Raw genomic sequence first — 27,072 nt, 5'->3', positions numbered from 1 at the left:
ATCATCATCATCATCATCATCATCATCATTATTATTATTATTATTATTATTATTTAATTTCAAATTTCCATCCCTCCTGAAGTTATCTTTATTCTGCATATGTGAGAAGTGTTATCAAGACACAGTGGATAGGTATGATCACCCCACAACTATACTTGATAAGTTGATATAAACCTTCATCCTTAGACCATGTTTTCTTAAGGTTAGCAACTATTTTAAGCTGTTGCGATGGTAGTTCATAGCATCTTGCGAATGGTAGTGAGCTTTGGCAAAATTTTCATTAATCAATTCATAGCGAGTGTATAGAAGAATATACTTTTATAGGTCCTGTGGTTCTTGAGTTATGTTGTAAAGAGGGCTAAAACAACAACACTTTTATAAAACGTACATCAAAGTGTTATTTTTCAATAATATATTGATTTAGATAATGAAAATCGACTTTGTTTTTTGGCTGCTTCGACCAACAATTCTGCGTCTACCCTTAACATGCGTAATGAGAATAATCGGGGCGTTGGTATTATAAAGCATAGAAGCACATTCTTCGTTTTTTCAAAACGAAATCCATATAAAGCACTTTCCACTTCGAAATATGTGCCAGAAGCTCTATTTTAACAGTCAGAGATATGAGGTCTATTTCTGATATCCACACAATGTAAAATTTCCATTAAGATATGAGCTTCACAAAAATCCCTTTTGTTCACCTTTTTATATAAAATCCTATAGAGTTTTATGATAAATGACTCTTTCTGTATTCACCTAATGCATGAGTGAGTATTTTCCACCACATGCATCATGTTTTAATATTTTATGTAATTTAATTTTCTAGAAATGAATTTGTTGGCACGTTTTAGCTTGATATACGCCCATGCAACAAAATTAGATTAATAGGAATTCCATTTTAGTCTGGTGTCTAAGGCAAAAACCTAAAAGTAGCGTCCACACAATGTTTTTTGGTGTTTTCTATATCTCTGAGACCTACTGGTTCAGAATCTAGAGGATGTCACCCTGGCACCCTTGAGCATTTTGAAATAAATGACCCTAAAATGACCCCATAGGTCTAGGCCCAAAGATCACAAATATATAATTTTTTCTCAATACCACCTTTGGTTCAGAAGTTATGTACCGCAACAGGTCAAGAGTCAATTTCCAGTTTGCATAGGGGTCCAAAATTAAACTTGCTCCGATTTTCGTGAAAGTTGTTGCAAATTGTTTGTCTACCAAAAGGAATTCTTTTTGTATACTTATGACTCGATTCTTGTTGTCAATTTTTTAAACCTAGCTTGAACTCGGATGAAATTACACACCTGGTTCACTAATGACAAGTTAACGAATACAAAACGGTAATTGCACAAAATGCACACAGGTGCCTACAATTTCATAAAATTACTGGTACAATCTCTATAAAAATGTAAACCAAAAATGTTTTCCCTTTTTTTTTTAGTAAGGTAGGTTTTTAATGTAAATTCCTTTAATTGACCTGTCGATCATTATTTTTACTTAGCTACAGCTTGATGAAAGTACACATCTGGTTCACTAATGCCTAGTTAATGATTAAATAATATACCCAGTGACTGCAATTTCATAAAATTACAATTTCTGTAAAATGCTAATCAGAAAATAAAATTCATTTTAAAATTTCAATCCATTTAATTGAACTGCAATTTTGTACCTTGCTGCAGTGCGATGAAAGTACACAGCTTTCTTACTGATATCAAGTTAAATGGTATTATGTTTTACAAATGTTTATAAGAATGCAAAATAAACTCTACAAAGTTGCATAAAATACAAGCAGTTTACCACTCTGCCCCTACGCCAGTTGCGCATCCCTTGTCCCAAGGCTTTCCACCTTGAGTGATCGAAAAATGGGGAGAAATGGTGTTGCCAGAGGCGTTGTAAGAAAATATTTGCTTGATTTTGTTCCTCGCAAAATGAATAGTCGGCTGATCACTTATGCTTATTGGTTAAAACTTGAATAGTATAGAAATATTTTAAGCACGGATTTTTAATTATCACTGCACGGATTTTTATTCTCACTGCACGAACGTGCCAAGAGGCACGTTAAAATAGCTCCTGGGAAACGACCATACCTTAAGCTCATATAATCATGATAATCAACGTATTGTTTAAAAAAAAGTTACATAAGGAATCAAGTAGTTACGGTAACACCACCCTGTCTACCCACCCCAACCAAACCCTTCGACATCGCGGTCTTCGCCAATACCATGTACCCGGGTAGGGTAGTAATAATCATCAATGTTGCTTTGACCGTAAGGATGGTCCTACAATTACATAGAAGACGCCAGTAACATCTTTAGCGCCCGCTTTTAGCGTTTAGTAGTCTACAACGTATTAAGGGAACACCATTACGCGAAGTAAACTTTCCTCTCGCAGTAGTCGAGGTATAGAAGCCATCAGTAACATCTTTAGCGTTTAGTACAACGTAAGGGAACATCATTACGAGAGTAAGAAGTAAACTTCCCTCTCGTGGTAGTCGAGGTATAGAAGCCGTCAGTAACATCTTTAGCGTTTAGTACAACTAAAGGGAACATCATTACGGCAGTAAGAAGTAAACTTCCCTCTCGTGGTAGTCGAGGTATAGAAGCCGTCAGTAAAATCTTTAGCGTTTAGTACAACGTAAGCATGGTAAGGGAACATCATTACGAGAGTAAGAAGCCGGGGTAAGAAGTAAACTTCCCTCACGGCGGTAGTCGAGGTATGGAAGCCGTCAGTAACATCTTTAGCGTTTAGTACAACGTAAGGGAACATCATTACGAGAGTAAGAAGTAAACTTCCCTCTCGCGGTAGTCGAGGTATAGAAGCCGTCAGTAACATCTTTAGCGTTTAGTACAACGTAAGAGAACATCATTACGAGAGTAAGAAGTAAACTTCCCTCTCGTGGTAGTCGAGGTATAGAAGCCGTCGGTAACATCTTTAGCGTTTAGTACAACGTAAGGGAACATCATTACGAGAGTAAGAAGTAAACTTCCGTCTCGTGGTAGTCGAGGTATAGAAGCCGTCAGTCACATCTTTAGCGTTTAGTACAACGTAAGGGAACATCATTACGAGAGTAAGAAGTAAACTTCCCTCTCGTGGTAGTCGAGGTATAGAAGCCGTCGGTAACATCTTTAGCGTTTAGTACAACGTAAGGGAACATCATTACGAGAGTAAGAAGTAAACTTCCGTCTCGTGGTAGTCGAGGTATAGAAGCCATCAGTAACATCTTTAGCGTTTAGTACAACGTAAGTGAACATCATTACGAGAGTAAGAAGTAAACTTCCGTCTCGTGGTAGTCGAGGTATAGAAGCCGTCAGTAACATCTTTAGCGTTTAGTACAACGTAAGGGAACATCATTACGAGAGTAAGAAGTAAACTTCCGTCTCGTGGTAGTCGAGGTATAGAAGCCGTCAGTAACATCTTTAGCGTTTAGTACAACGTAAGGGAACATCATTACGAGAGTAAGAAGTAAACTTCCCTCTCGTGGTATAATCAAGATTTAAAGGTTGCAACCCTCCATATTTTATAACTCTTTTTCGCCCTGAAACTTCTATAATAGCTCGTCATTCAGCAGTGTACTTCGGTTATTTTTATAAATGCGCTTTTATAAATACGCACGTGACCCATGGGCATGATATACAAAGACCAACAAGCGTGACCAAATCCTCATGCATTGACCACTATATAGAAAAGGATAGGAAGTCAAATTTAGGTATTTGAATAGCAAAATTATTCCACATGGGGGGTTCTGAATATCAAAAACAACATTTTGAAAGCATTGACGACGGAAAAATATTCAACGATGGAAACGTTTCCAATATAATCACAAAGTTAAACAAAATAGACAACTTTGCTGCGCAGTAGTCTCATGTTGTTCCGCCTTTGCATTCAAATGTCTAGGAAGACCAATGTATAGGAAGACCAAGGTCACTTCAAGACTTACTGTCTAGCTGTTATGGCAGCGCGAAGGTGGTCACGTGCGTATTTATAAAAGCGCATTTATCAATATAACCGAAGTATACTGTCCAGGGTGTTACTGTGGCGCGAAAAAAATTTCAATTTACAAAACATTTAAGGGGTGGGGTATTAGAGCACATCAGACATATCGAATTGCATTCTGAATACAAAGAATGTCCTTCTGATATCAAATTTTTTTTTTTTTTTTGAAATTCGCAATGTAATACACATTTTATGGCAAATGATTAAAATTTATATTTTTGATATTTAACAGTACTCGAAGTAAACTTTATAAATCTGATAATTTATACTTAAAGTGTATGTAGGTGGGATGAAAAGCCGACGATCAATTGAAAATGTTGACCTTTCGTATTGAAGATATGGATTTTTTTCCCAAAACACAATTAGGTTTTTTGGGGGAAATCCATATCTTCAATATGAAAGGTCAAAATTTTCAATTGATCGTCGGCTTTTCCTCCCAGCTACATACACTTTAAGAATATGTCATTAGATTTATAAAATTTACTTCGAGGACTGTTATATATCAAAAATGTGAAAATATCAAATTTTAATAATTTGTCATACAATTTGTATTATATCGTGAATTTCAAAAAATGAAAATTATTTGATATCAGAAAGACATTCTTCGTATTCAGAATGCAATTCAATATATCTGATGTGCTCTCATATCCCACAAAAAATACTGTCGAAACGCTCAAAACGCTCATTCCAGATCCCTTAAAAGTAAGCTCCATAAAAGACACAAGTATACAGATACAAAAAACAAACAATGAACTCAAAATTCATCCCTGTATCTTCAATTAATTATTATTGACAATAAGTGTTTTTTCAAAGACTGCGACATTTTTAGAATGACCAATCTAGGAAGCTACATGGAGCAATATGGAATTCCATTAGATGGTCTAATACGCAATACTCTTCCGGTGACATACTTAATAAATATATGGCCAGTTTTAATTAACACACGTTTTGAGGAAATAATCATAGAATATGAATTGCTTTTTGGACAATAATTATCATTATTATAACCATTTATTTTAATCAACTCTGCCTTTAATAGTGCATCAGGTAATTTTAATTAAGCTTTGAAGCACAAACTCATCATTTAATATCGGTCATCTCTATATTCAATAGAGTGACCCTCCCCATCAGAATTGTAATAAGTCATCATAGACTTAAAATTTTCCTTTATCCACAAAATATTTATATAAAACATATCTTTAATATACAGTAATTATTTTTTTTATGTGTTGGGTTTCATTGTGTGATCCATTGAATATAAAAAGTGCTTTTATATTTAGTTGTCAAGGTTAGTATTGAACTCAAATTATTAAAATACAATTTTATATAATTCTTCATGATTCAGTTGAAATCTCAGTATCACTGATATGACCTTTTTTGAGGTTGTTCGAACCTCGACATTATTGGCTTTTTTGCACAAGAAGACATTTTTATCATATCAAACTCCATTCTCAGCTCAGATATGCTACAGTTTTGTCCCCTGGTTTGATGTATCGTAAGATTAGGTTTTTGAGATGCATAAGAAATGTACATCCTAAAATACATACAGTATTGATAAGTCTCTAAGATATAAAACCTGAGAAGCGTTTCCCCGAAGATTTTTCCCCATTTGATTGGCAGTTTTGACCAGATTGAGGGGATACATCACAACTATTTTCTACCGATCGTTGGGGAATTACACAATACGCTACATACAACTTACCAAATTTTTTGCTCTTCTTCCCAGTTTTTTTGTGTCGGGGGGCAGCTTGCCCCCACTGGTTACGCCACTGTCTAACCGAGAGGTGGTCCCTCGCGTGGCAGCTCGTGGCTCAGCCACTGTGACTGCTGTGTGTAGGGTTGCTTAAGGTTAGGGTTAATGACGGTCAGAAGTCATCCCTTAAGGGGGTACTACACCCCTGCCCAATTTTGTACCTATGTTTGCATGTTTCTCAAAAATTATAGCGCATTGGGGACAAGTAAGATATGCGTATTATAGGGGCAAGGACTACAACTACTGCACTGGAAATTTTATTTCAGCACAGACAACAGTTGTGGAGTTACAGTCAGAAATGAGGGAAAACCAGTATTTGATCAATAAATCAATAACTACTTGCTTTGAGTTGCTGAATTTTCAGTACAGTAGTTGTAGTCCTTGCCCGTATAATATACATATCTTACTTGTCACCAATGTGCTATAATTTTTGAGAAAAATGCAAAAATAGGCAACAAATTGGCCAGGGGTGTAGTACCCCCTTAAGGATTTGCCTTATTGGATATGGCAGAGAAGATGTAAAGAAAGGAGATAGATCCAGCTATCCTCAAACAAAATATGTGTGTTGCCGCTCATTCAAAAGCAATCACGCTATTTAGGTTTAACAATAAAATACAACAAAAGGGTTCGAACCCATGACGGGTGTGATACACAAGTTGCTGCTTACTAGTTTTAGGAAAGGTCAGTGTCTGTATACCATCAATACTATGCATACCATGCATGCAGATCCTAACATCCAGTTTATTTCAAATAAAATATGACCGAAGTTCCATGGCAAATAATAATTTTGCACGCTTGGTTACGCTTTCAACCTCTACGATTTATGATACAGACTATTTTCAATAATCAAAATATCTTTATTAGGTTTGCAGGAAATGACAGGAAAATACATTAAAACAATGAAATATAGATGATCAAAAATTATCCCGTTTCTAACAAAATCCTAAAACACTCTCCTAAATAATTAATATATGTTCCAAAATGGGCGGATTTTTTTGGAATCTTTACAAAACTACATTTCTTTCTTAAAGTATCCACGTGTGGTATCCCTGCAGAGCAACATCAGGTACTTAACACACACGTGTCATACTTTCAAGGAATTATCTATAGAAACATTGGATATGGCTTCAATTCTGGAGTGAAAATTAATCAACCGTAGTCGGCAACACACATCACATCAAAGGCTACTTTCAAGTAGATGTGTAACTACTTGAGAATAAAGGACTATGAATAGGTGCGACAGGATAACCTACGGGATTATCTCAAGGATATAATTCCGTTCTTCCTCCTTCTTTTTCAACTTTCCTGGATATGGCATCTATATTTTGACCTTTTAATAAATAAGTATGGCTACATGTATTGATTATGCTGACCGCTTGATTAGCCAGGCATGAACTATGATGATTAAAATATATGTTTAATCATTACATGGGTGCATTCAAAACCAATTTAATGCATATCATTATGCCTGTAGTTTGTTAAACACAAAACGTTTTTAGAACGTTTAATAAAGGTTATATTTTGGGTTTTTGGTTTTGGTAATAACGTTTTAATAACATTAAAATGTCGGGTTATATAAAGGTCATGAAAACGTTATGAAATGTTTTGTATAAAAACACACTACAAAAATATTTGTAAAATGCTTTAAAAATGTTATTGTATTGTAAAATATTTTTTGAAAACATTTTTTGTCAAATAGTTTGTCAACACTTATATAACATTATGTTAAAATATTTGCCATAAGTTATCATAAAATGTTTTTGAATGCTATGAAAACGTTTTATACCCTGTATATAACCTGACACTTAAACGTTTACTGGCAACCTTTTCTAACCATTTGCGAAAGATGTCGAAAACGTTTTGTGTTTGCTGGGGTAATCAACACAGGGCAAAAATGCTGAAGATTTTACAGGATCAAAACACAGTACAGGAACAGCCGGCACAGGAATTGGGGAATGTGATTAACAAAGAAAACATTTGATTTGATTTTATCTGCGACCTGTAATTCTGATTTAGTCGTTTTAATGTTTGTTTAGTTTTGTTTTGTATCGTCTTCCATACATTTAGTACACGCCTTACACTGTAAACAACATCAAAGTGAGATGATCTTGATGAGTATCATATTTCAAGTGTTAGGGACCGTTCAATATTTACACCAGGGGACACGGTTGTTTGATGGCATGTAGTCAATTTTAAGTTAAGTTAAACGATGATGGCTCTATTCATCTTAAATCTCGTTTGCCTCTTTACAAGGGGTAAACCAGGGATGCAAATTGTGATTTCTTCCTCAGGAGCAATGTTTTAGGCTCAACATTTCCACAATCATACCAGACATAAATAGCTTTATTCTGCACTTCGAAAGATGAGAATGGTAACAATAGCATGTTTTATAGGGATTCTTAGTTACATGTAAAGTCTTAGAACTAATAATTCTACGCGGTTCGTAATTAAGATGGCGCCACACATAGGTGTGTAAACAAGGCTTGTAATTACAAATGAAATATGCAATATGCAAATCAGCTCATTAATATTCATAAATACACAAATAACATGACACAAAAGTATACAGCACATCGGGCTACCATATCAAATCACCAAACCTAGTTTGAAATTGATCGGTCATTGCGTTTAAGTCAGGGGCTATTATACGTTCGTGCAGGAAGAATTAGCTCAGTCGATAAGGCGTTCGACTGTGGTGCGAGTCGAGGTTGCGGGTTCGAACCCTGGCGGTGTCTAGTACCATTACGTTTGGGTTTTGGAAAGAACCTTCTGTTAAATCATGCATGACTCAATTACAAATCTCTACATCCCTTTCTTTTTGTCTATTGATATTTTGAATAGTGTTTATCTTTCCCTAATAGATAGCGCCCTGATCGATTCTTCCTGCATATCAATATGCTTCATTTACATTACAGAGATCGGACACTAATCCCTACCATAACAAACCATGTATTCAATGATCACATATATTACAGGTGATATAACAGGTCTATATTACAGGATTAGATTAGTAAACTATGATCTATTTGCAAGTATTATAATATATTGATTGAGCAGGAAAGATGTGATACTATTTTTTTGTATAGTAGTCTAAAGTCTGCACAAAAAGAAACTCAGCTGTTATAAATACGCCTATAGCTTGAGATCTAATAATAAGTTTTCACAATATTTCAGCATAGAAAGAAGGATGATTTATTTACGCGCATTTTGATACCCCATTTGTCAAATGTCGTTCAATATTAACAACACAGTAGTGCTTTAAAAAAAAAAAAACCCGAATTTAAAAGTTGCAGTTTACAGCGATCAATGGTTATTACGCAAGCATTGTGGCACGTAAAACCCTCCATTTATCTTCGCGCTGACTTCAAATCAATACAAATAACTGCAACTTTTAAATTCGGATATTTTTTCGTTAAAACGCTGCTGTGTTGTTAATATTGAACCAAATTGGACAAATGGGGTATAAAAATGCGCGTAAATAAATCATCCTTCTTTCTATGTAGTAATATTGTGGAAACAATTATTAGATCTGAAGCTATAGGCGTATTTATAACAGCTGAGTTTCTTTTTGTGCAGACTTTAGTTGCCGGCGTCAGGTATACATAGAATTTTTTTTTTTTTATGATGATGACATGTATGATGCAAACTCATTACACCCATCGAATGTGTGTCACCGGCCCAGTCATCGGCCCTCAGACACACACACACAGGCATAGAGTTCTGCAGCAGCATGTTTTGTTGACATTAAATACTGTTTACTTCATTTGACAGTAACTAATCCATAAATTTGACAACTCAAATACAAAGGATATAAGTTGGCAATCTTAATGTTATGCAATCAAGTTTACAACACTGTCAGCTACTTTCAGTCTTACATAAGTTACAATGAGCAGAAGTCACTGACCAACCAACCAACCATACCATTCAAGTACCAATATTGATTATCTCAAGTGGCCTGCTGCAATTGACCAGAAATGAACTGTATGATTTTCCTGTTATTTTGTAATAACAAAACCATGTTTTCCTTGATTTTGGTATGAAAATTAGCAAATAGAATTTAATGTCTTGTCAATTTGGAGTTATTAAGGGCAACTAAAACTGATATTAGGTAAGTTTCATCTGTCTGGAATCTGTATTGCCTGTTCTGAGGGAATTAATGCAATGTAAACAAAACCAACCATGGCTGATGTGGACATTGTGTAGTGTTTTTCAGTACCCTGTTTTCCATGGGTGACTGTAGGAACCCATGGATTCGATCCATGTACAAACTCATAGGTGTTGTGCGTTTGGCTATTTGGGAGGGGTGGGGGTTCAAAATGACCCCATAGGATTATAAAATCAAAATTTCAATTGCTCTTTCAAATATATCAAATATTTTACATAAATAAACAAAAATAAATAAATAAATAAATAAATAAATAAATAAATAAACGAAAAAATTGAACAAATTGTAGCGTAGCATTAAAATCATAAATATAACCATTGCTGGCAGGAGGACTCGAACCAACGATATTGACATCAGCAGTGTGATGCTCTACCATTGAGTTATGACAGATGAGGGTCGAGTTTTTAGCTTATACAGTGTTTGTCTGTGATAATGCCGCCTCGTGAAAGAAATAAATATAAAATCTCAATTTGTAATTGAAATTTATTTGATAATTTTCTAACCTATATTTTCTTCAGAGCAGGGACAAATATTTCCCCTTTTATCCAATTTGGCCGCTAAATAAGAATCTATATACTTCTTTTATTACTAATTTAATTCCGCGATTTGTTCCATTAAGCAATATCAAAGATTAATGTCAAGCATCTCACAACAGATATTTAGTTGGCTTAGTGGTTTTGCACAGTGCTTTTTAACCGGGAGGTACCGAGATCGATTCCCACCTCTGCCTGCAATTTTTTTAAAGACTGGGAAATAATAACCTGACATTCGCCGCTGACATTCGTACTGCAGAAGGGGAGTTATAACTTGTTAAACTTTGCTCCTTCCGTAAAAGGGTACATTATTTTGGCACTACATTATTTCTTTTTTTCCACATTGCTGGTATAATGGTCATAATTGGCGGTCACTTCAAATCACCCCCAACTGAACGAGGTTCAGGAATGTCCTCTCATTGTTAATTGTTGGTTAGCCCACCACTTGAACAGGATTTAGCCAAAGCAAACAAAGACTTAAGCTTTTTACTAATGCTATACATAAGTATAAGCTTATTATCCTCTTCAACAATAGGATTAAAGATTGGTGCTTGACTGGAATTACGTGCTAGTGTCATTGGTTATTGTTAAAAGGCAATAAGGTGTGTAATTGCAATATTTCCTCTGAATAGGAAAGACTCTCTACATCGAACCATGGATGCTGAAGGTTCGCAATACTGTTATTAGCTGTTATTTAGGGGAAGGTATCTTCCAACCCCAATTTCAAATGACGATCTCGTGGAAAAATTGAGTTAGCTTGAAATTCCCCTGGACAAGGAACTTACTGCTAATTGTCTCGTTGTAACCCGTACGAAACTCGGGGAGCTGATCCTGGTTGCGATGGTTATATGTGGAATGTCTAGGGTGTGCGCTCTTGAAGCAGCAAAGTCTCTGATTTGTTGTTAAATGGTTAATGGAATGATGTGGGGCCGTAGTGGTCAGCGACAACCTGTTAAGTGTGCTGTGGCTTGTGGATCAACGTATATGCATTGTGCCTGTGCGTAGCGCACTATAAATCACTGCGCTTTTTTTTAAGAATAAAAATACGTGCAGTGAGAATTACAAATCCGTGATTATATGTCTATACTATTCAAGTTTCAACCCGACTAAGTAAGACTAATGGAGTCAAAATTCTTCTGCAGGTATAGTTATGGCAATCAGTCAAATATTCATTTTGAGAAAAATTCAAGCAAGTATTGCCTTAGAACACCTCTGTAAACCCCCTTTCTCCCAAATTATTCGGCCACTCGTAGGTGAAAACCTCGGGACGAGCAGATGCGCAATGATATAGGGGTGAGAGAACGGCTTTACCGGACTCTATCTACCGGCAGAAATGAACTAGAATATTATTAACAACTATTTAACCTTGATTTGGGGGCAAATTTAACCTTGATTTGCCCCGTATTAACACAACATGATCACCTTGATTTTGGCGGGGTTAAAATGGGTAGCGTGCTCCACACACAATTGTCTCAGTACAAAACGCTGCCCACCCGTTATACACCAACCGGGGTAGTCAAAAAGCAAGTTATGGCATGCAGGACAGCTAACCCCATTAGCTGTCCTACATGGGGTGTTTATAAACCGAGGAATGAAAAACGAGGATCGAAAAACGAGGATCGGAAAAAGAGGCTGTGGTATGCCATATATTATAACTTGCTTTTTGACTACCCCCGTTGGTGTATAACGGGTGGGCAGCGTTTTGTACTGGGACAATTGGGGGCAGATTGATAATCCTTCTGGATCAACATCGGAACAAGGTCTTTTAGACCCATTTATGACCACATGACCATGCTCAAGGAAATCCCTTTTAAGACTATAATAATCTATTTATTGGCGCTTAATTATGGTATTTATAGTGAAAAAATCTGAATTTTTCGCGCGCTTCACGCTTATTCCAAGAAAGATACACTTTATGAGAACCTCCGGCGAGAAATTTACCTTGATTATTACCATATTATAGTCTATCCAGGGAGTCTGTCTCAAGTGTTGAGAGTAACGTCATGTTGGATTTTGGCTTTCTAAACTAAAATATTTTCAACACACTTCTAAACACCAAATGATTAACACATCAAATCATGTGTATATATCTTATTGCGTGTGAACTAAACATCTTAGTGTTTAAAGTTAAACGCAATATAGACGTTTAGTTAATAAGCATTGTGTTTAATCTTTTGTAATAAAATTCATTTGCAACTTTGCCGAATTTTATACAATTTGCCGATATCTTAATGCACCTTTGCGTCACTTAAGGGAAGGGGTATGAACGTTTGGACAGTATTTATTGTGGGACGGAGCACCTCAGACATATCGAATTGCATTCTGAATACGAAGAATGTCCTTCTGATATCAAATAATTTTGATTTTTGAAATTCGCAATGTAATACACATTTTATGGCAAATCATTAAAATTGATATTTTTGATATTTAACAGTACTCGAAGTAAACTTTATAAAGCTGATGATTTATATTTGAAGTGTATGTAGGTGGGATGAAAAGCCGACGATTACCGTAATTGAAAATTTTGACCTTTCGTATTGAAGATATGGATTTTTTTCCCCAAAACACCAACAAAAATTAGGTCCTTTTGGGAAAAAATCCATATCTTCAATATGAAAGGTCAACATTTTCAATTGATCGTCGGCTTTTCCTCCCAGCTACATACACTTTAAGCATATATCATTATATTTATAAAATTTACTTCGAGGACTGTTATATCTCAAAAATGTAAAAAATATCAAATTTTATTAATTTGTCATAAAATTTGAATTATTATCGTGATTTTCATAAAATGAAAATTATTTGATATCAGAAAGACATTCTTCGTATTCAGAATGCAATTCGATATGTCTGATGTGCTCTCATGTCCCACAAAAATACTATCGAAACGCTCAAAACGCTCATTCCAGTTCCCTTAAGTTGAGAAATTTACAAACATTTTGAGAATTTACATGACTGCGTGATATTTTAAGAAATTGTAGGCAGTGTGCATTTTAAGCAACTATGCAGAGTTTTTATGTGTTTTTGTATTATGATTGACATTTTAAAGCGTTATTCCATATCAATAAACCGGTGATCGAGTTGCAGCTAGTTAAAAATCTTTTCTGATAATCATTTTATAGTTATAGACATTGTAATTTTATATAGGCACATGTGTGCATTTATGCAACTTTGCAGACGTTTTATTCGTTTTTGTATTCTGATTAATAACATTTTTACGTAATACCGTTAGCTTCACATTAGTGAACCAGGTGTGTACTTTAATTGAGCTGTAACTTTTTATCAAACATCCATCGTCCATCGTATGACAATAAAAAAAATCACATTAAGGGATCTAAAATGAGCGTTTATTGCGTTTCGACAGTATTTTTTGTGGAACATGAGAGCACCTCAGACCCCGGCATCAGACATATCAAATTACATTCTGAATACGAAGCATGTCTTTCTGATATCAAATAATTTTAATTTTTTGAAAATCACAATATAATACAAATTTTATGACAAATTATAAAAATTTGATATTTTTCAAATTTTTGATACATAACAGTCCTCGAAGTAAATTATATAAATCTAATGATATATTCTTAAAGTGTATGTAGCAGGGAGGAAAAGCCGACGGTCAATTGAAAATGTTGACCTTTCATATTGAAGATATGGATTTTTTTCCCAAAAAGACCTAAATATTTTTGGTGTTTTGGGAAAAAAAATCCATATCTTCAATAAGAAAGGTCACAATTTTCAATTGATCGTCGGCTTTTCATCCCGCCTACATACACTTTAAGTATAAATCATCAGATTTATAAAGTTTACTTCAAGTACTGTTAAATATCAAAAATATCAATTTTTAATGATTTGCCATAAAATGTGCATTAAATTGCGAATTTCAAAAATCAAAATTATTTGATATCAGAATGACATTCTTCGTATTCAGAATGCAATTCGATATGTCTGATGTGCTCTAATGTCCCAAAATAAATACTGTCCAAACGTTCATACCCCGCCCTTAAAAATATGACTGTAAAATATCGAGTCATATTCACTTTAAAGGAGCATTTCGTGATCCGCAGCACTTTTCTCAAAAAAAGTTGAGATTTTGAAAGCTCTGGCTACAAAATGTTTATGTACAAAAGATTCTTGTAGATTAATTCGTTTAGCAACAACTACAATTTTGAATTACGTTCGGGTACACAACAACGAAATTACAACACCGTGGAGACTTACAATACACATAAATCATACATAACTCACAAACGCAAAATCGGAATCAATTTTTGGAATAAGCTTTTTTAGTGGATATCTACTTTAAAATGTCATAAAAAGAAGATGCTAGGATCACAAAATACTCCTTTAAAAGGAAATATATACCCCGGATATATACCCCACACACCGACATCGCCTGGCTAATAATTACTTGGAACAGCTCAGAGACACTAAAATCAATACCCTGGATCGATACACGTGAATGTGCTATGCACGATTTGATATTCAGACGATAAATCTGTGGATACCGGGATAGAAAACGATGAATATCTCCCGTAATTTTGTTTTATTCTAAATAAGCCATATTTTTTTCCTTGCACTTGAATATATGTGTTGAAAGGATATGATAGTCGTTAGCTTGCGTATTGCGAAAGAACCGTGCGTATGGAGCTCAAAAACTGACAAAATTCTGATTTTATATGTGTCGAACTATAGCGCAGCGTAGGCCACTCGCGGAGGCAGTCTTAAAGCAGATGACCTCATGGCGCATACCATGCAGCACTCACACGCAGAGAGGTCAGTCTCCGGGCTATTGTCAGTAGCCTTAGTCGGATGTTCCTCGGCCCATTATGCATCTCAAAACTATTAAACAGGTCGGAACAAAATGGCCATGCGTGGCTGTGGATTCAACCTACCATGGCGATTTCTGCCATGAAGATATCGGGGCGATGACATTGTGCCCCACTGGTTGTATCTTGCGCGTATTTTGGGGGGGCTTTGGGGGCGCCAGCCCCCCGGGGTCAAAGTAGGGGGCGACAAAAAGAAAGGGGCGGCGGCAGAAGAAGGGGCGGCAAAAACAGGGGCGGCAAAAACGAAGGGGCGTCAAAACGAATTAGCAAATAAAAAAGGGCGCACAAAAATGAAAAAGCATAAAAAATTGGGTCAACCTTTTCGGGCTTGTTAAGGAAGGGGCGGCAAAATTGTTTCTTCTTCAGCCCCCCCCGGGTTGGGGCGGCCACGGTACGCCACTGTGTATACACCCCTCGACACCCCGCCAAGTGCCCGGCCAAGTGCCCACACGCAGCCTGCTTGTTAGGCGTTGAGAAAAAAATAACTAACGGTCTGTTTCTACAGAAAAAAAACCCGCTTCGTCAACGGCAAAAACCTACTCCAAAGAGATTTCTGTTGGCGTTGCAAAAAGGCGTTGGAGGCTGTTTCCACGCAAATGATTAACGGTTACATACCGTTACCATAACGGTATTTGGCTCTGTTGGAAAACTCTGTATAAAACGTCGAGTTTTATAAACCAACGTTGAGTTCAACTTCAAAACGATGACGTTGAGATTGTAACCAACGCCGAGTTTGTAACGCCCAGTTTTATTCGCGTTCAGAATTTTAAACGTCGAGAAGCGCTCTCTATTGTTTCTCAACGTTATCCTTTCATAAAACTCGATGTTTAATGACCGCTGTAGCATTCCATAAACGTGCAGTGCCCTTTTCTCCTTAAAATAGCCTGTGGCTATTAATGAATATGTAGGCAAAATATGCAAATCAGCTCATTAATATTCATAAATACACAAATAACATGACACAAAAGTATACAGCACATCAGGCCAGCATATCCAATCACCAAACCAAGTTTGAAGTTGATCGGTTTTTGCGTTTTAAGTTTTAGAGTGGATTAATGAAAATGTAGGTAAAATATGCAAATAAGCTCATTAAGTTAAGGATAAACACTTGTATAATGGAATTAGAACATCAGAAAAAAGGCTAACAAATGGCAAGGATATTTTCAAAAACAATTTTGTCAGAAAATATAGCCTAAGGAATAACTGATATTATTTGGGTAATTTAAATATAAAATGTATGTAAATAGCGCCCTCAATTTGCACATAAATGTGCAGTTTATAGAATAAAAATTACCACATTAAAGCAGAAAAAGATGAATAATTTGATATTAGAAACGAAAATCTATGTTAAAAATAGCTAAACAATATATGTGTCTATAGTGTGTTGGCTGTTGGTATTGTCTAGGTCTAGAATTGAACATGTTTTGTTAGCAAATTTAATAGATGGTCACATCAAACAACCGTGGGGAGTTGGAGTTTTGTCCAAAATTCGACAACAATTTTCACGTTCCGCCTCACGTCCGCTCAAATTTTTCGGATTCCCCTTGATTTTCCCTTTTTCTCTATTTAAACCTTAAAATTCAAAATCAGATTTCCCACACAAGCCCCCAAAACATCGCATTGTCTCCTTAGAACTCCCACTTCCTCCCGGCGTAATTGACGGTATGTTTATGTCACAAAATTAGTCAACTTTGTCACAAAATTTTACCCTTGGAATGATTTGAACATCGATATCACGTATTATCATAACGAAAGCGAGGTCAAGATGGCAATCACTATAGGGCGTGGCGCAGATGATGGTGGATGCGATATCGCTATTTTGACGTCGCCATTGGATTAACACATAATCATGAAATCTTCACAAACAATTCTAAATTTGTTATGTGGTGTCAAAGCAAAATTATCTTACTCTAAAACCGTTGGGGTTCTGCAAAGTACCCCACTGCAAGTATGTTAATTGTCCATTTATAATCGCTAACCGTGTATTGTGAATGGGGCTGTCAGCGCTGTATCTTCGCCAGCCTCGTACGTCCGTGTTGCGTGTCCTATGCCGCCTGGCGTGGCGTGATGTTAAAGTGCACGTCATCAACGGCAGGAGAGTGCGAATTATAGGAATGTGCTATAACATCAAGAACCAAATAAAATACCTAACATTATCTAAGCGTTATCTGTTTTAAATTTCCACTGTTAACACCGATGAGTGTTATGTTTATCCACCATCTGTGAGTGTTTCCAGTGCATGAACACGTAGACAGTCCATTTCTGCGTCAAAGTTGGTAGAAGATAAGAAGGTAGGAACAAAGGCATCTTCAATTATTTTTAAAACAAAACAAATGTCGTACGAAAATAAATTACGGCAACCTTCTCAACTTTTTAATCTCAGCGCTAGTATACATGGTAAATTTACCTTGGAAACCCATCTTTCAATACAATTACATCATCATCAGTCAGAAATGGTTTTATCCCCTTTATGTCGCATTAATTAAGGTGTAAATTAGGAAAGGAATATTACCCCAAAAGTCGGGTTTATTATTAGAGATGCGTTATGTGTAAGTAAAACGGATCCGGGAAACGGACTCGTGAATGAATTTTAATTTTGGTTCTAATAAAAGAGAACGAAAGTGCGTTGCCTTAATTGGAAATTTGCGATCAAGGTCGGTGTTGATATAGATAAGAACTTGTATTTAAAGTAAACTAACCTTCCATTTTTATTAAAATGTTATAAATGATAGGGCTAATTATATAATTAATGTCTCTAATATTGAGAACGTTCTCCATGCTCAATAGACCATAATGTATGAGCCATATATCATGTAGAATCTATGTATTTTACACATAATTAGTACAAAATGTGGTTCAATTATTTCATTTTTACATTTATGCTACATACTTGGTTAACACATGTACTTTATAAAAATCATAATAATGTATGATTAATGTCAATCATAATGCCTTTTATTTGTGTAACTGTTATTTTAAGTACTCTTATTACTCCTTGCTTCTTCTTTTTTCTTGTAATAAACATAACTTGCTTCAAGATATGTCTCAATAGGCATATTGTGTATATATTAGCTATAGCACTTACGTCAGCCTAGATTATTATGTTTCTAAAATCTCTATTGTTAAGGGATGTGAACAGAGCGAACTGTGGTTTGGATTCAAGAGGGGGGTGTCTGTAAGAGGCACAGCTATCAGAAAATGAAAAACTGATGTCGCGCGCCAAATAATTTTACTGCAGTAATTTTCGTAGTCTTTAAAAAATTTTTACAAAATTAGGCATAGAATCTCCAATTCTTTGTACACCTTAATTATACAGTGATTCAATCACCTGTACAATCAACGTAATCAAAGAAGTATATTATTAGGCCTAGACGCGGGAAGTATAAAAGTAGTCCCCACTCTTGCACTTTTTGGCTTGGCTTCCAAGCCAAGTCATATTATCATTCGTTTGTGACCTCGACCTTTGAACTGAAGTAGGACACTAGTCTTGTTATCATGCACTTGCTTCTTCCTCAGTAAAACAATGGTGTAGGATAATGCTTAAAATTTTAGTGGTGGGTTTGCAGGAGGCTAAAGGGTAGCCTCACTCCCCCATGACAAAATTCATTTAGCTATATATTCAGCAGTGCACTCTATGACTTGACCATGTTGACCCAGAGATGAAATAGCAACCTCCCGGGTAACCTTGTTTAGGGCCTTGTTTCCCTCATAAGGCAGTGCTCAGTAGTGATTGTTATTGACCTGGGTATGATGCGTTTTAATGACTGTTGACAGGTGTACAATATAACATCTTGAACTTGCTTCCTCCAATAATTATCATATCTTGGACATGGAACAATTGACCAAGAATAATTTTGGTGGTTAATGAACTTTTGCATTATAACAGTATAAGAGAGTGCAATACCACAGTCTATTCATGTGTTTTACTTCCATGGTCTATGGTAGGCCTACTGCAAAATTCTTGATTTAATATGTGGTGTCTGTCAGTCATGTTTAACGTTTGGGAGAATGGATAGCTACTGTTTTATAGGTAGGTGGGTATTTAGGTTGTGGGTTGGTAGTAAGCTGTAGTAGATTGTATAGGTATAGGTTTAAGGTATTTTATAGCACAGACCATCTATATGGTCTATGTTTATAGATAGGTGGTAGCCTAGATGGTAGTTGCTGTTGGAGCAGGTGTGTATAAAGGGCCAGTGCTGACTTGGACAGATTGAATCAGATCGTTTCATATAACCGAGTATAGGCCTACTACAATGTGAGTTCCTATAGTGAAGTAAGTTCTTTGTATTTATTTTTTGATATATTTCCCCGGGGGGGTCACTCCCATTGTGGCCTGTACACCATCCGCGATAATGAAAACGCATAAAAAGGGTAGTTTTTCGTGGGTAGGCATGCACGATCCGCGCGTAACGCGTTTAGGGTGTCAAAAACATGAAATATTGGAAAAAAGGGTAGCAAAACTGCAATTGTTAATACGCGGAAATGAAATTTAGGGTATGAAATTTGATGCAAGGAATAAAATCCCTGTTTAGGGTATTGTTTTAGCCAAGGGTTAAATCCTTGTTTAGGGTGCTTTTCAAAAGTTGATTATCGCGGATGGTGTACAGGCCACAATGGGAGTGACCCCCCCACCCGGGTATATTTCATTCAGTTTGGGTATTCCAAGGCCAAGCTCTCCCTTTTAAAGGGATTTTTATTTAGACTACGGCTTTTCCGAAAATAGCCTTGAACCCTGAATTCGGAGGTAAATTTTAGGTTGTCACATGGAAGTAGTAATATAATGAAAAGAGCCACCGAGAAGACTACGATACTTATTCAGAGCCAATCTACATTCGCTTCTTCTCTCCAGTTACCAGTACTTTAAGTTTGCCCTTACCCCAGCCCTTAAAGGCATGTCTAAGTATTAGCACAAATTTGTCAAGGCATTTTTACAGTGTACAGAATTCCATCAGCGAATGCATTTGCTGGGTTTTCATTTTTTGTATAAATTCATCAAACCATGAAAGGCAAGGAGAAGCTAATTATAAATACATTTGATAAGACTAGAAAATATAGATGGAATATCAAGCTACTGCCATGACAACTATCGGGTAATGTATAAATATAAGTCTAATATGATGTACTATTATAACTCGGTCCGAAGAGGGTGACATTGGAAACCTATTAGTATTATATTAGTATTATACAGGTATTAGTTGATACGAGATATGATGACCACTAATGGTTTCCGAACAGTCCTAGATTTGTATCAAATAATGGGTACTATGGTGTACAAAATAGGCCCAAATTTGGAAACCTTTGTTCTAAAAATACAAATATCAATGTCAAGAACCACTAGTCCAATTATATTTACCACGTTAGTTCTCGTTAAATTTTTTTTAATTGCAAGTAACGTCAAAGACATTTTGAAATTGTTTTCAAAAATTGTATAGTTTTTGGACCTACCGATTGCTCACGATATCAGCAGATAAAGGGATAACCTATGTATTAATTTCAAAATGATTGTCGTATTTGTTTTGGAGAGGAGATGTGCTTATTACCAGACATAAAACAAAAGCACTCTCTTTCATCATCTTATAGTTAATTGTAATATTTTGAAAGTGCGGGATCGTAGGGTTTTCCCCTTTTCTTCAACTTTTCTTCTTTCTTCAAACTCACTGCATGATATTCTAACATGATATTAGTTGAGTGTTGACAAAATAATTGGCAAAAAAACTTTCGCACAAAATAGTTTACAATATCATTTTGACAACATTTTAAAAATGTTGTTATAATGTGTTTTCATACTAAAACGTTTTCATAACTTTTATAAAACCCGACATTTAATGTTATTGAAACGTTTTTATAAAAACCAAACCTCAAAATATAGCCTAACCCATTTAAAACGTTTCAAAAATGTTTTGTGTTTGGTGGAAATGGCTGTCATTTTAACAATAATGTTAATTCATGATATTCCGGTAACGGTAAATGAACATTCTGTGTGCTTTTCCCCTTCAAACTTTAAGAAACTTCATTGTGTGTCTACAATTAAGGATTAGGGTTGGATGCTTGGAATTATTTGCGTTTATAAATCTCATACTCATACCATTTACGCCATTGTCCATTTTACATTTATTTCTGCGGAATAGTATATCACTATAACGTGCTTTGTTGGAAATTTATTTGTTGAATGCAATTAAATATTTTCAGCATAACTAATTACTTTCTTGATAGTCCACTTATAATGACAAATGAATGGATTGCAAATTTAACGACGAATTATTTTGAACACCTGTGAAAGCGAGTAAACCCGCCTTGGAAGAGCCAGCAGAGGTCGAACCGGGGACCTTGTGAAAGCGATTGTAGCCAGAACCTCTACGCTAACCCACTTCCTAACAGCACACACACATACACCCTGCATTGAGGTACAACACATGTTATCATGGAAGTCAATAAAATAAAAGACTTCGCATGGCGATTCCACAATAAAACCAAGTTTCCTGAACACTTAAATATTATTTCAAAAACTGTTGTAGACAGAACTTCGTGACCACAGCGTCATCCCCTCAACTTGCTTCAGAAAAGGTTAGATTGTCCACCAGAAACCTACTTAATGAAAGTGTGCATGAAGTTTTGTGCGGATTCGGTCGTTTCAAAAACCCGCAGTGGCTATGGAGCGCTGTATGTGATTGTGATAAATGCAATTATATACGTAACGCGCAAATTCAATGTCCAGATCAACTGAAATGTTGGAAATAAACTTTTTTTCGCATACCACACTCTAAAAAGAAACTGCTGAAATCAGGAAATACCTTTGATGAATAAATAAATATAAAATATTACCTATGAAATTTATTGTCTTCTCGTTCTATGAAAAGACCCCAAAAAAATATATTTAGTCTTCTCAATTTGAATAAGGTACTGATTGATTTATTTGTATATTTTCTGAGAACTTTGTTGTGGTAAATGTTGTCATTTCCTATAATGAATAAATTATTTAATATAAAAATAATGCAAGCAATTTATGATTTTGAATTGCTAATAATTGTTTCATTAATTCATCAGCTTTTGAACGCACTCTTATGTCGCTTTAGACGTTTAACATTATTCGTCAAATTCCAAACATGCCTGTTCAATTACTAAACATTACCCATCAATACAATAAACATGTCAAGCTTTATCCATTTGATAGCAAAAAAGAATCTACTTAGAAAAATATTTAAACTTGAGACACCATGTACGATCTTTTAAAATGAGTTTGGTCAATTATTTTGAAACCTAATTTTGTTGGCATATTTGTGATGTTTATACCCAGCAAACACAAAAACGTTTTAAAAACATTTTAAATAAGTTATATTTTGGCTTTTGGTTTAGGTAAAAACGTTTTAATAACATTAAAATGTTGGGTTATATAAAGGTCATGGTAACGTTTTAAAACGTTTTGTATAAAAACACACTACAACAATATTTTTAAATGTTTTCAAAAAATGTTATTGTAAACTATTTCTGCAAACATTTTTGCCAAATATTGTGTCAATACTTAAATAACATTATGTTAAAATATTTGAACCCAGCAAACACAGAAATGTTCTTAAAATGGTTTTTTTTCACAACCTTTTAATAACATTTAAATGTCGGGTTATATAAAGGTCATGAAAACGTTTTTAAAACGTTATTGAAAATATTTTGGGCAAACATTTTTCGCAAAATATTTTTCAACTAAAATAACATTCTGTTTAGAATGTTTTGTATCAAGTTTTCAAGAATGTTTTTGGAATGTTATTAAAACGTTTTATAGCCTTTATATAACCCGACATTTAAACGTTTTCTGTAAAACATTTTGTTTGCTGAGCAGTAGATTATCAAAAATGTTTTTAAGGTTATGAAAACGTTTTATACTCTTAATATACCCTTTATATAACCCGACATTTAAACGTTTTCTGACAACCTTTTATAACTTTTTGCGAATGATGTCGAAAATGTTTTGTGTTTGCTGGGTACATGTCTCAACTTACGCCTAATTCATTGTATTGTTAGGACAACAGAGCAACTTTGAATTAGAAGACATAATTGTGACTTTAAGGTGGTACTACACGCCTTGATAAATTTGTGTCTATTTTTGCATCTCAAAAAATAATACCACACTGGTAACAAAAGTTATGTATATATTAAAGGGGCAAGGAATCCGGTAACTACACTGGAATTTCTTAACATATATGAACCACTTGTCTTGAATCACTGAAATTTCAGTGAAGTAATTGGATTTCTTGCCCCTATAAGATACATAAATTTTGTTACCAGTGTGTAGTTATGTTTTGCGAAAAATGCAAAATTAGTCACAAAATTTATCAGGGGGTGTAGTACATGTACCACCTTAAATCCTATAGAACACTACATTGTTAAGCGGCTAAGATAGTAAGTGAGTTTTCTTTCATTTTACCTCATTATTTGGACTTAAAATGACGGGAAAACGCCCCTGACAGTTGTTTCCAATACAAGTATAATATTTGGCAAAGACAATCCAATTTAAAATGTGACCAACGTCGTATATTAAGGCTTTAATGTGGTACTACACCCCCTGAAAAATGTTGTGACTACAATCCACGAAAAAAAGGTTGGCACACTTTGCCTGCCTTTTGGTATATTTCTGCCCCGCTCCCCCAATTCAATGTTGGACCAAGCCATGTTGTCAACAGGTCCGTGAGACCCTCCAACATTGAAAGATGGGGAGTGGAGAAGGGTGAGATATAGGGGTGAGTCTGTACTTCACATAGGCCTATATCGCATGCATGTTTCCCTCGCCTCCTCAATTTTAATATAGGGCACGCATTTCCATTGTTTTGTGCAAGTGTGCCAACTATTAATTTCGCGGATTGTAGTTTTTCATTTTTCTCAAAAAATAACTACACACTGGTAACAAAAGTTATGTTTATTATATGGGGAGGGAATCTGATTACTTCACTGAAATGTCAGTGATTCAAGACAAGTGGTCCATCATAATGTTAAGAAATGAGGTACATTCTAGCGGTACCTCTTTTCTTATCATAAATAGTATACCGCTTGTCATGAGTCACTGAAATTCCAGTGTAGTAACTGGATTCCTTACCCCTATATATGCATAACTTTTGTTACCAGTGTATTATTTTTTTTGTTGAGAAAAATGCAAAATTAGTCACAAAGTTTATCAGATACACCTTAAGCGGCTAAAATAGTAAGTGACGTTTTTTTTCCATTTCACCTCATTATTTGGACTTAAAATGACCAGAAAACTTTCTTGACAGTTGTTGTTATTAACAAAGTCTATAATATTTGGCAAAGACAATCCAAATTAAAATGTGACCAACATCGAATATTAATTGGTTTTAATATAGTTTTTGCAGTCCTGCGTTAATATGTAAAATTTAAAATAAAAAAGCGAAAGTAAAGAAGACCTCTTACCTGTTGCTAACAACTTGGTGTAAATCCACACTTTTGGTATCTTCAAGATCCAATCTGATCAGCAATAGCATTGGTGGTACAATAAGCGCATAATATTAACGATCAAGTTCAAAAACGTCCACTAACATCACGCATTGTAAAAGCCGATTGTCATTTTGTCCCAAAATTATAGCAAATGAATATTTCGAATTTATAAGAACAAAACGAACGTGACATAGCATGTGGCGTAGTGGTGTCAAAGGAGTTTCCAGGTAACATGCATATGACCAGAGGCATCTGAAATGTGTTGAAAGTACCTATTGCTTCTCACGTTGTAGAAATGATTGATTGTACCACTTTGCATGTACGTACTATTATAATTTAGACAACCCCAAGTATTCACTGAAATAATGGTTTTACCCGCGCATTAGTTCATCAGCGGCAGGCAGCGCTTTGAAATTGGTTGAAAAATCATGCGTACGAATGATTTTCTAAAAGATGATATAAATAAAATACGGAAGAGAGGTAATGATGAAATATTCACTTATGTTGTTTGGTTGTGAATCCGAACAATACACCGGTGACTGAAAAACGCGCATGAGTAGATATAATCTTATCTTCATGAAAATTAAAATGAAAATAAGACGATGATGTGGGGAAGATTTAATGAATTGGATGAAAGTGATGTGACTGCAAGGAAAAAGCAATTAGGAATGCATTATGGATAACAAAAGGGTTACTTTGTTTGGTATCCATTTGACTCTTGATGTGTTACCATGGTAACATGATACGTCACCATAATAAGGTCTAACCATGTTTTTCGATATCTCATTCGCAGAATTAGTCTATGAAACCACTGACGTAAACAAAATTCAGTTAGAAATTTATGATTCTACATAGCGAGGTCACAAGAAGATTGACATTTAATGAGTTCCTGTTGAACAAATTAGGGCTGTAAATTTGAAAATAACGAGTTAAAGTGAATATAAAATGAACATAAATTATATCCGTCACTCTCAAACATGTCATTTTTTTAGAATAATTATTACCAATGTAGTAACTAAACCCTTCAATGAATCAGCTATAACTGATAGATAGCTACTTCATCAATACTGACTCAGCAGTAGATAGTTACTTCATCAATACTGATATCAGCAGTAGATAGCTACTTCATCAATACTGATATCAGCAGTAGATAGCTACTTCATCAAAACTAATATCAGCAGTAGATAGCTACTTCATCAATACTGATATCAGCAGTAGATAGTTACTTCATCAATACTGATATCAGCAGTATATAGTTACTTCATCAATACTGATATCAGCAGTAGATAGTTACTTCATCAATACTGATATCAGCAGTAGATTGTTACTTCATCAATACTGATATCAGCAGTAGATAGTTACTTCATCAATACTGATATCAGCAGTAGATTGTTACTTCATCAATACTGATATCAGCAGTAGATAGTTACTTCATCAATACTGATATCAGCAGTAGATAGCTACTTCATCAATACTGATATCAGCAGTAGATAGCTATTTCATCAATACTGATATCAGCAGTAGATAGCTACTTCATCAATACTGATATCAGCAGTAGATAGCTACTTCATCTATACTGATATCAGCCGTAGATAGTTACTTCATCAATACTGATATCAGCAGTAGATAGTTACTTCATCTATACTGATATCAGCCGGTAGATAGTTACTTCATCAATACTAATATCAACAGTGGATAGTTACTTCATCAATACTGATATCAGCAGTAGATAGTTACTTCATCTATACTGATATCAGCAGTAGATAGTTACTTCATCAATACTAATATCAACAGTGGATAGTTACTTCATCAATACTGATATCAGCAGTAGATAGTTACTTCATCTATACTGATATCAGCAGTAGATAGTTACTTCATCAATACTTATATCAACAGTGGATAATTACTTCATCAATACTGATATCCGCAGTAGATAGTTACTTCATCAATACTGATATCAACAAGAGATAGTTACCTCATCAATACTGATATCAGCAGTAGATAGTTACTTCATCTATACTGATATCAGCAGTAGATAGTTACTTCATCAATACTGATATCAGCAGTAGATAGTTACTTCATCTATACTGATATCAGCCGGTAGATAGTTACTTCATCAATACTAATATCAACAGTGGATAGTTACTTCATCAATACTGATATCAGCAGTAGATAGTTACTTCATCTATACTGATATCAGCAGTAGATAGTTACTTCATCAATACTGATATCAGCAGCAGATAGTTACTTCATCTATACTGATATCAGCAGTAGATAGTTACTTCATCAATACTTATATCAACAGTGGATAATTACTTCATCAATACTGATATCAGCAGTAGATAGTTACTTCATCAA

General features: G+C 35.1%; 1 protein-coding gene across 2 annotated transcripts in view; it reads right to left on the bottom strand.

Annotated features, from left to right (window-relative positions):
- The window catches only part of LOC140166463 (vesicular acetylcholine transporter-like), a 30,588-nt gene extending 5,403 nt beyond the window's left edge, over window positions 1-25,185 (bottom strand). For both annotated transcript variants that reach the window (XR_011860865.1, XM_072189942.1), the window contains exon 1: window positions 24,691-25,185. The gene's annotated coding sequence lies outside the window, so the exon portion shown is untranslated. The remainder of the gene's footprint in view (window positions 1-24,690) is intronic.
- Window positions 25,186-27,072: the final 1,887 nt, after the last annotated feature.

Source organism: Amphiura filiformis, chromosome 12, assembly GCF_039555335.1.
Source record: "Amphiura filiformis chromosome 12, Afil_fr2py, whole genome shotgun sequence".
NCBI lineage: Eukaryota > Metazoa > Echinodermata > Ophiuroidea > Amphilepidida > Amphiuridae > Amphiura > Amphiura filiformis.
Note: the sequence above shows the minus strand (reverse complement) of the source record. Positions and strands in the feature narration are given on the sequence as shown.